Source organism: Pristiophorus japonicus, chromosome 5 (genome assembly GCF_044704955.1).
Source record: "Pristiophorus japonicus isolate sPriJap1 chromosome 5, sPriJap1.hap1, whole genome shotgun sequence".
NCBI classification, from domain to species: Eukaryota; Metazoa; Chordata; class Chondrichthyes; family Pristiophoridae; genus Pristiophorus; species Pristiophorus japonicus.
Window position 1 is genome coordinate 211,055,591 of NC_091981.1, and position 10,291 is coordinate 211,065,881.

The window sequence follows — 10,291 nt, forward strand, 5'->3', positions numbered from 1 at the left end:
TGTTTATTCAGGTTGGATTTATTTGTATAATATTTGTAGAAGTATAAATAAGGATTTATTATAGAATTTAATGACTTCCCCCCCCCCTCCCCCCCCCACCTCATTCTGGATGTCTAATTTGTAACCTGCGCCTGATTTTTTAATGTGTAGACAAGGTTTTTTCAGTTCTACAAAAATCTTCATTTGCTCCATTCTAAGTTAGTTTGGAGTATGTTTTCACTGTGGAAACTTTGAAATCAGGCGTCAGTGGCTGGACACGCCCCCTTTTGAAGAAAAAATTCTGTTCCAAAGTAGAACTGTTCTACCTGACTAGAACTGCAGAAAAAAAATGTGGAGAATTGCGATTTCTAAGATAGTCCGTTCTCCACCAGTTGCTCCTAAAAATCAGGCGCAAATCATGTGGAAACTTGGGCCCATAGTTTCATAGTCCTTGTCTGTTGGACTTAAGGGTGAGAGGAGATTCTGTGTAACTCTGAGCCCACTACTGTGTTTTCCTCTTTTAGGATCTTTCTCAGTTGGTTCTTTAGACCATTTATTTGCTTTTGCAGTTCTATATCATCTAGGCTATTTATCACAGAGGATCCTATATTATATGCAGTAAAAATATCGTTCAAGGTTCCACTTCTAGGTCTCCCCATGCCCATGGTGTCCCTAGCGTATACGGTGTATAGATCTGCTTTGTCTACATTGCCAAAGACTAACTCGTAAAATTTCTTGAACATTTCTCTGAGTAGGGCCTGGTATAGCTGTTCTGTTTCCTTCGGGCACCATGCAGGTAAGTGCACCTCGGTAAGGTTTAAGATAACTGAAGCTACTGCATAGTGTACCCACTGGTATAACACCTTTTTGGTCGGTACCAATGTTAATCCGTTCCCTGGTCCCTTGGTGGTGGTAGGACACCTCTCTATTATTGTTCGCATTGGCGGGGTCGTGGGCAGGGGTTTCTTAATGTGTCCTATAAGTCCGATGGCGTTAATTTGGAGTGGGGAGTGTGGGACCGCACACCCATGTAGGCTGGAATCCCACCCCATCCCCTCCTGTCATCTTGCCATTGCCTGGCGAAGGAGATTGATATGCCTGCAGAGCAGATCTCCTCTGACCCCCACATGCAGATGTAAATTCCCTGTTCAGACTCCCACCACTTGTTCCAACACATCTTCACTCCTCCCCGTGTCCCCACGGTACGTATCGTTACCGAGTCATTCCCAGTCAGATTCCTGGTCCCCCGCGTCCTTGTTCAGCTACTTGAGCCACCACCATCTACCCAGGGGAATCTGTCCTTTACAAGTCAAACACACACGTTTTCCCTCCATAACAGTGACCCGCGCAGCAACGACCCGTATCCTGGGGCATGGAACGGACGCCTCCCCATAGGTAAACCCTTCCTGGCTGGAGTAGCGAGTGGAATTAGACCCCAGCCGCCCTGGCCACCTCCCGTCGTGGGCATAAACGGTGAGCTCTTCCACACCCGGTGTACTGCCCCCCGCAGTCACGATCGGTGCTCTCTCCCCCGATCACCCATAAATGAGGGATTCTTCCACGTCTCCGCGGCCACCGCTGATCATCCTTATCAAGGCGAGCAGGAACAGGACCCTTCTCATATTGTTCTTCTTCCTCTAAGGGCACATAAAACAGATTGTCCAGCCCTGAGAAAAGCTCTCTGGCTTGACAAAATGTGATCGAATTCCAATCTGGGCTCATTTCTTCTCGGAGAACACAATTAAGTCTTTAATCAACTGGCTGTCTTTTCCAGTTCCCGTAGGAACTGATATCTGTTATCAACTTTTGTCTCATCTTACTCTTATCGTTCTTGTAGTGCCTCTTTTACTGCCTACAAGATGGGGTCTTTTCCTTTCTTCAAGAACTGTTACCGGTGCTTCCTTCAAATACTACTAGGCCTGTATCACTAATTCAGCACTGGCTGGCATTTGGAGCTCTTCCATTACATATTTATACATATGCTTTTATCTTATTTTACTCATTTCACTACTTCCGTACGCGTGGTTTACTTTCGGTCGTGGTGACCCTAAAAAAAAGAAAACCTTCCACTCATAATCCTACGTTACGCTCGATTCTTATCATCCTAATTATGTTCATCTCCTGGTGGCCAGTTTAACTCCTATTCTTCTCCTTTCTTCTCTGGCCTCTGTGTGTCCAGCGGGACCAGTAGTAGGTCGGCCTGTACCGCAGGACCCGGAGTGTCCTGACAGGAGGTGGGTCTGAGTCTCACACGATTGGGGGAACATCCCCTCCGGTGCTACAGCACACTGCCCTTTGGGGGTGGCTGCCCGGTTCATTTCGTCACCCGAGGGTTCTACCTGGTCGAGGGCTGCGGGCTGGAGACTCCCAATTGGTGGCTGGTACACCGCTATCTCTTCTGGGGGTCCCTCGTCACTCAAGAATACCGGCTGGGGGTCCCTGCTCACAGGCTGGTCCCTGATCCTAGGTACTCCTTTGTGGCTGGTCCCTCTCCTGGGGCTGAACCACTTAAATTGGGGCGCTGGTGACCACGGTGTCTTAGGCCGTGGCGTGCGGAGAGTCCTTCTCAAGGCTCTAACCACCGGGAGTGCGTCCGAGTCCCAAATGATTGGGGGGAGAGCTCCTCCAGTAACACAGTTCACCGCCCCTCTAGGTGCAGTCGGGGGCTGCTGGCTGAGGGTCCCTGCCTTTAGCACGGTTCACTTCTCCTGGCTGTCCCTTGCGCTTAGCAGCTATTCCGGGGTTGAAAAGTTTGCACTGGCTTATGTGGAACCACTTTGTACAGTGGGGCATCTTTACAGCATAGACCATGGGGCTTGCCTTGTCGACAATGTGGTACGGCCCCATGTACAGTGCCTCAAAAACCCCTACTCAAGTGTAGTTCCTCACCATGACCTGGTCCCCTACCTCCCATTCGTGGTGTTTGCGGGGTTCGAGCAGCAGTCGGTTGCTCCGATGCTGTTTTCCCATGTTGTTAGCAACCTGTCAGCGAATCTGTTTAAGGTGTTCAAACAGATTCCTGACAAAGCTGTCCCGGTTCGCTTCCCTGAGCTGACCTTCCGTGAGCACCGGGGCTAGTACATGGGTGAGGATTCGCATGGCTCTGTCAGTCATGAGCTCGTACGGGGAGTACCCCGTGCTCTTTGACTGGCTGGCCCAGATCCCTATAAGGACCAGCCCACTTCTTGGATGAGTCCCCTGTCTCCTTACGTAACCTTTCCTTTATAGTGCGGCTTAAATGCTCCACAGGCCCGGATGACTGCGGGTTGTGGGCGACATGCCATTTCCCCTTAACGCCGAGCACCTTAAGGGTCTCCTGCATCACCTGCCCGGTGAAGTGGCTCCCCTGGTCGGACTCTAAATACTGCGGTAGTCCCCATTGGAGAACACCTCCATTACCAGGATTCTAGCTGTTCGGCATGGGAAGGCTTCCACCCATTTGGTGAACACATCCACCAACACTAGGCAGTACTTGTAGCCTCCCTGGGCAGTGGGTAGGGGCCCGATGTAATTGACCTGGATTGACTGCCAGGGTCCCTCTACCCTCCTGATATGTCCCATAGAAACCTTCCTTTTCTGGGGGTTGTTGGCCGCGCACACCAGACAGCTGGCACAGAACTCGCGGACGTCTTCCCTGAGTCCTGGCCACCACCCTACCTGTTCCACTCGTTGTCAAGTGGTTTCAGGTTCGGGGTGTCCTGCTCCTGGACCCTCGTGGGCCAGCTGGAGGAATTCTCTCTGGTGTTGTTGCGGTACCACCCATTGCTCCCCCCTGAACAGCATGCTTTCTTTAATGCCGATTGCTGTGGTGCCATACAGGCCATCTACCTTTTTCTCTTTAGCTAGCGTGTTCAGGAGAGTTTTGAGGATGGGGTCTTGGGTCTGAACCGTTTTCAGGTTCGGGGGCAATGCTACCCCTGCCCTTCCTGTCATCCCAATCCTGCTGCGATGGTGCCTGGGTTGTGCGGATCCCAGAGCTTGCCCGTGCGGGCACCTTGCTTGGCCAACACGTCAGCCTGCTGGTTTCCCTCGCTATGGGGTTCAGTGGTGGAATGTGCCTTCACTTTATGTATATAAAGCTTTCCTTCCTCCCCCATGGCTGTCATGATCTTTTCCAGTAAAGGCTTACTTGCCAGGGGTCTCCCGTCTGCAGATGTGTATCCGCAATGGGACCAGATAGCCAAGTACTCCGTACATGAATTGCATGTGAACATACTGTCCGAGCAAATCATGTATGGGGTAGGGAATTCTTCGGGGTGTGTGACCTCATACACCACTGCAGACAGTTCAGCATGCTGGGCACTCACTGGGAAATTTAACCGATGGGCTGTCCCTGGATAGATCATGTTGGCTGCGAGCCTTGGCTCGCAGAGACCCTTTACCCTTAGGTCCATCTGAGAGAGGAGTAGGGTCCAGCGAGCAATGCAGGCACTGCTCACCGTCCCGTCCTTGATTCTCCCATCCAGGAGCATTTGGGTGGGCGTATGGTGGGTAAGGAGTGTGATAGGGCACCCCCCTGTGAAGATCAGTGATCTTTTCACAGCCCAGTGAGTGGCTAGGAGGTGCCTCTTGTTTGTGAGTATCCTGGAGGAGTAGACCACTGGCCTCAGCCGGCCGTGCCGCTCCTGGAGCAGTACTGCGCTCAGATTGTCTCCGCTGGCTGCTACCTCCAGGAAGAACTCTTTTCGCCCATCAATAACCCCTAGAGCTGGTCTGCAGGTCTTTCTTGAGTTGGATAAATGCTGCCTCGCAACCTTCGTCCCAATCCCACTCCACTCCCTTGTGTAGGAGTCGGAGCAGAGGGGCTGCTGTGGCTGCATAATCCTCAATGAAATCTCTGCAGTAACCGGTTAGCCCTAAAAAAGATCTTATTTTGGTTACTGTGTTGGGAGCTGGTAACTTCTGCACTGCTTCCCTTCTAGCTTTGTCAATGGCCCTTTCCCCAGCGCACACAGCCAGTCCCAGGAATTTTACTTCCTTCTGGCCGACCCGTGCCTTCTTGGGATTCATTTTAAACCTTTCTTCTTTCAGCAGCTCCAGCAGCTCAGCCAGCAGTGGGCCATGCTCCTCCCACTCCTCGGTGAATATCGTCCATGTTGTGTCCTTACACTCTACTGTAAATCAACACGAGGCACATACTGGAGACAAGGTCACTCTGTGACCTGTACCTTGATTCACAGGACCAAGGAGTGATGACCCTGTGTGGGACCTCCCTTTATATACCTGGATGACCAGGTGAGGAGTGTCTCCCACAAGTTCACCCCCTGTGGTCAAGATGTGCATTTCTTAGGTGTATACAGTGTACAGTGTTGTTACATGAAGGTTACAGTTACATGAAGGTTACATACATGACATCACCTCCCCCCAACGTCTTTGGGTCAAAGATTGAGTCTTTCAGGCGGTCGACGCTCTCTCGTGGAGCGCCGCAGTTGGGGCTCTGGTTGTTGAGCCTTGGCATGCGTCTCTGTCACCTGTGGTGATTCCGGCTCGTTCGGGCTGGACGCAGGGACTGTGCATGCTGCTGATGGTTCTTGTTGCTCGTTCACTGATGGTGGTGTGGGCAGCATCTCATGATTTTCCTCAGGTTCCTCAGTGTCCATGCTGAACCTTTTTTTTTACTTGGTCAAGATGCTTGCGGAATATCTGTCCATTGTTAAGTCTGACCACTATGACCCTATTCTCCTCTTTATCAATTACAGTACCCTCGAGCCACTTAGGCCCCAAAACATGATTAAGAACAAATACAGGGTCATCGATTTCTATACATCTCCCCTTTGAGTTATGGTCATGGCACTCTTTTTGGGACTGGCGCTTGCCCTCAACAATGTCTGACAGGACTGGGTGAATGAGGGACAGCCGAGTTTTAAGTGTGCATTTCATGAGTAGTTCTGCTGGCGGGACTCCCGTGAGCGAATGCGGTCGGGACCTGTAGGCCAGCAGGAGGCGCGATAGGCGGCATTGAAGGGAGGGTCCTTGAATCTGACGCATGCCTTGTTTTATGATTTGGACCGCACGTTCCGCCTGGCCATTGGAGGCTGGCTTGAACGGTGCTGTCCTGACATGTTTGATGCCATTACCCAACATGAACTCTCGGAATTCATAGCTAGTGAAGCACAGGCCGTTGTCGCTAACCAGGTTGTCCGGCAAGCCGTGGGCCGCAAAGACCGCACGCAGTCTCTCCACTGTGATGGATGTCGTGCATGAATTCAATATGTTGCACTCGATCCATTTCGAGTACGCATCAACAACAATGAGGAACATTTTCCCCATGAACGGGCCCGCGTAGTCTATGTGAATACGTGACCATGGTCTGGTGGGCCAGGGCCACGGGCTGAGTGGGGCCTCCCTGCGGGCATTGCCCAGCTGGGCACACGTCGTGCACCTGCGAACACAGTGTTCCAGGTTTGCATCAATTCCCGGCTACCATACATGTGACCGGGCAATGGCCTTCATTAGCACAATGCCTGGGTGCTTGCTGTGGAGTTCCCTGATGAATGCTTCCCTTCCTTTCTGGGGCATGACTGCCCCATAGTAGGCAGTTGGCTTAAATGGAGAGTTCATCCATCCGCTTGTGAAATGGTCTGACCTCTTCTGGGCATGTTCCGTGTGCGGGCGCCCAATCCCCAGTCAGGACACATTTCTTAATCAAGGATAGGAGGGGATCTCAGTTTGTCCAGGTTTTGATCTGGTGGGCTGTGATGTGGGAGCCTGCGCTGTCGAAAGCATCGACAGCCATGACCATCTCAGCGCTTTGCTCCGCTGCCCCCTCAGTGGTGGCCAGTGGGAGCCTGCTGAGCGTGTCAGCGCAATTTTCGGTGCCTGGCCGGTGTCGTATGGTGTAGTCATACGTAGCCAGAGTGAGAGCCCATCACTGTATGCGACTTGACGCATTGGCATTGACAGCTTTGCTCTCTGACAACAGGGATGTTAACGGTGTGGTCCGTTTCTAACTTGAACCTGCTGCCAAAAAGATACTGGTGCATCTTTTTCACCCCGTAGACCATGTGAGTGCTTACTTTTCAACCATCCCATATCCCCTTTCTGCTTGGGAGAACGACCTGGAAGCATAAGCCACAGGTTGGAGCTGGCCCTCATCATTACTCTGCTGCAACATGCACCCAATCCCATAGGATGATGCATCATATGTCAAAACCAATTTCTTACAGGGGTTGTACAGGGTCAACAGCTTATTAGAACAAAGCAGGTTCTGTACCCGATTGAAAGCCCGTTTCTGACAGTCCCCCCAAAACCAATCGCAAACCTTATGCAGGAGCACGTGTAGCGGCTCCAACAATGTGCTTAAGTTCGGCAGAAAGTTCCCAAAATAGTTCAATAGTCCCAGAAATGAACGCAATTCCGATGTGTTGCCGGGCCTTGGTGCGCGACGGATCACCTCCATTTTGGATTTGGTAGGCCGGATCCCGTCTGCGGCAACCCTCCTGCCCAAAAACTCGACCTCTGGGGCCAAAAACACACACTTAGGTTTCTTGAGTCTCAGGCCTACCCGCTCCAGTCAGCATAGCACCTCCTCCAGGTTGTGGAGGTGTTCCTCGGTGTCTCGACCCGTGGTAAGGATGTTGTCCTGAAATACAATTGTTCCAGGGATGGATTTGAGCAGGCTTTCCATGTTCCTTTGAAAGATAGCGGCTGCTGAACGAATGCTAAATGGACACCTGTTATAAACAAACAACTCCTTGTGCGAGGTGATGGTGGTCAGTAGTTTAGATTCTTCGGCCAGTTCTTGGGTCATGTAGGCCGAAGTGAGGTCCAACTTGGTGAACAGCTTGCCGCCTGCCAGCGTGGCAAAAAGATCCCCCGCTCTCTTGTAGTGACACTTGGTTGATGGTGGCCTTGTAGTCGCCATAGATCCTGACCGAGCCATCCATTTTTATGACAGGGACAATGGGGCTTGCCCAGTCGCTGAATTCAACGGGCGAAATTATGCCCTCTCTTAGCAACCTGTCCAACTCACTCTCAATTTTCTTCCGCATTAGATATGGCACAGCTCTGGCTTTATGGTGCACTGGTGTGGTGTCCGGGGTGATGCGTATCACTACTTTGGTGCCTTTGAAAGTCCCGACACCAGGTTGAAATAGTGACTCAAACTTTTGTAGGACCTGTGAGCATGAACTTCGCTCCACAGATGAAATGGCGTGCACTTCCCCCCATTTCCAGTTCATCTCGGCTAGCCAGCTCCTCCCCAAAAGCACGGGACCATTTCCCGGGACAATCCAGAGTGGCAGCCGGTTCTCTGATCCATTATGTGTGACCACCAACATGGCACTGCCTAGCACTGGGATGATCTCTTTGGTGTACGTCCGTAATTGCGTGTCAATGCAATCTAGTTTGGGACTGCTAGCTCTGAGTGGCCATAGTTTCTCGAATTGTTGGACACTCATAAGTGACTGGCTGGCTCCTGTGTCCGGCTCCATGCATACCGGGATGCTGTTTAACAGTACTCTCATCATCAGAGGTGGCGTCTTTGTTATGAGCTGTGGACGTTTGCCACCTGAACCCGCTGTACTTCAGCTTCCATTGCTGTGTACCAAGCATAACCCTGCCTTGCAGACCCCTCTTGTGGTTCATCCACTTCGTAAACCAGCCTCGCTGCGGGCTTGCTGCACATCCTGGCTAAATGCCCACTGAAGTTACAATTTCTGCAGATAAATTGTTGAAACCTGCAGGTTTTCACAGCATGTCTACACCCGCACCTCCAGCATGAGCTGAGATTGTTGTGAATAAAAGAGCTGTTACCAGGCATTCCTCTCTGATTGTCTCTTTGATTACTCTTGAGCACTCTGTTAGTGGGTGTCAATGGCCCCATCCTGGGAGGTATTGTCCCTTCTGATGGTGTAAATGTCCGTTCAACCTGCCATTGTCTGTGTTGAGGACCCACCCTAGAGTCTGTTGTTGCCTGGGTGGTGTCGAATTGCCCATGCCTGCCTGCGGGGTTCTGAGTCGCGTTTACCATGTTAACTCCCTGCTCCATCGCCACGTTGGGAGCAAAGTTGCACGCTTATATGATCTTGGTTTCCTCCTCCCCCGCCATGAATGTTTGAGCCATGAACGCCGCTGCTTCCAAGGTCAAGTCTTTGGTCTCAATTAACTTCCTAAAAGTCCTGGCATAACCAATGCCCTCAATGAAGAAATCCTGTAACATCTCCCCCCTGCAGGTGTCTGTGAACTTGCAGAGGCTGGCCAAGCGCCGAAGGTCCGCAACAAAGTCTGGTATGCTCTGCCCTTCCCGACATCGGTGCACATAGAATCGGTGTCGGGCCACGTGTATACCGCTCGCCGGGTTGAGGTGCTCACCGATCAGTTTGCTGAGCTCCTCAAAGGTCTTGTCCGCCAGTTTCTCGGGTGCGAGCAGGTCTTTCATCAGCGCGTACGTCTTAGGTCCACAGCTGGTCAGTAGATGCGCCCTTCGCTTGTCAGCTGCTGCTGCTCCCAGCCAGTCCTTTGTGACAAAACTATGCTGGAGCCTCTCAACGAATTCGTCCCAGTCCTCACCAACACAGTACAGTTCCTCTGTGCTACCGTTGGCCATTCTCGTGAGTCATTGATTCCCGTTTCTCGTCGCCAAATGTTGTGTTCTTACACTCTACTGTAAATCAACACGAGACACATACTGGAGACAAGGTCACTCTGTGGCCTGTACCTTTCTTCATGGGACCTCCCTTTGTGTGCCTTGATGACCGGGTGGGGAGTGTCTCCCACGGGTTCACCCCCTGTGTTCAGAGTGTGCATTTCTTAGGTGTGTAAAGTGTACAGTGTTGTTACATGAAGGTTACAGTTATATGAAGGTTACATATGATACGTCCTTACTATACAATATAAATGCACATGAGGCCCATGCTTGAGAGAAGGTCAGTCTGTGACCTGTCCTTTATTCCTTAGCACTCAAGTGATGAAGGTGGGTGGAGCTTCCCCACAAGTTCACCACCTAGTGGTCATTGTTCTCACAGTGTACAACTTGTCAGTTTATACATGGGTTACAATGCTGGTTGAATACATGACATCACCTCCTCCCCCAAAGTCCTATTGGGATCACAGTTTGAGTCTCTCAGGACCGGAACCAATGTCCCAGGGGGAATGTTTGCTAGTGCTGTTGGGGAGGAGTTAAACGAATATGGCAGGGGGATGGGAACCAATGCAGGGAGACAGAGGGAAACAAAAAGGAGACAAAAGCAAAAGACAGAAAGGAGATGAGAAAAAGTGGAGGGCAGAGAAACCCAAGGCAAAGAACAAAAAGGGCCACTGTACAGCAAAATTCTAAAAGGACAAAGGGTGTTAAAAAAAGGCTTTGTGTCTT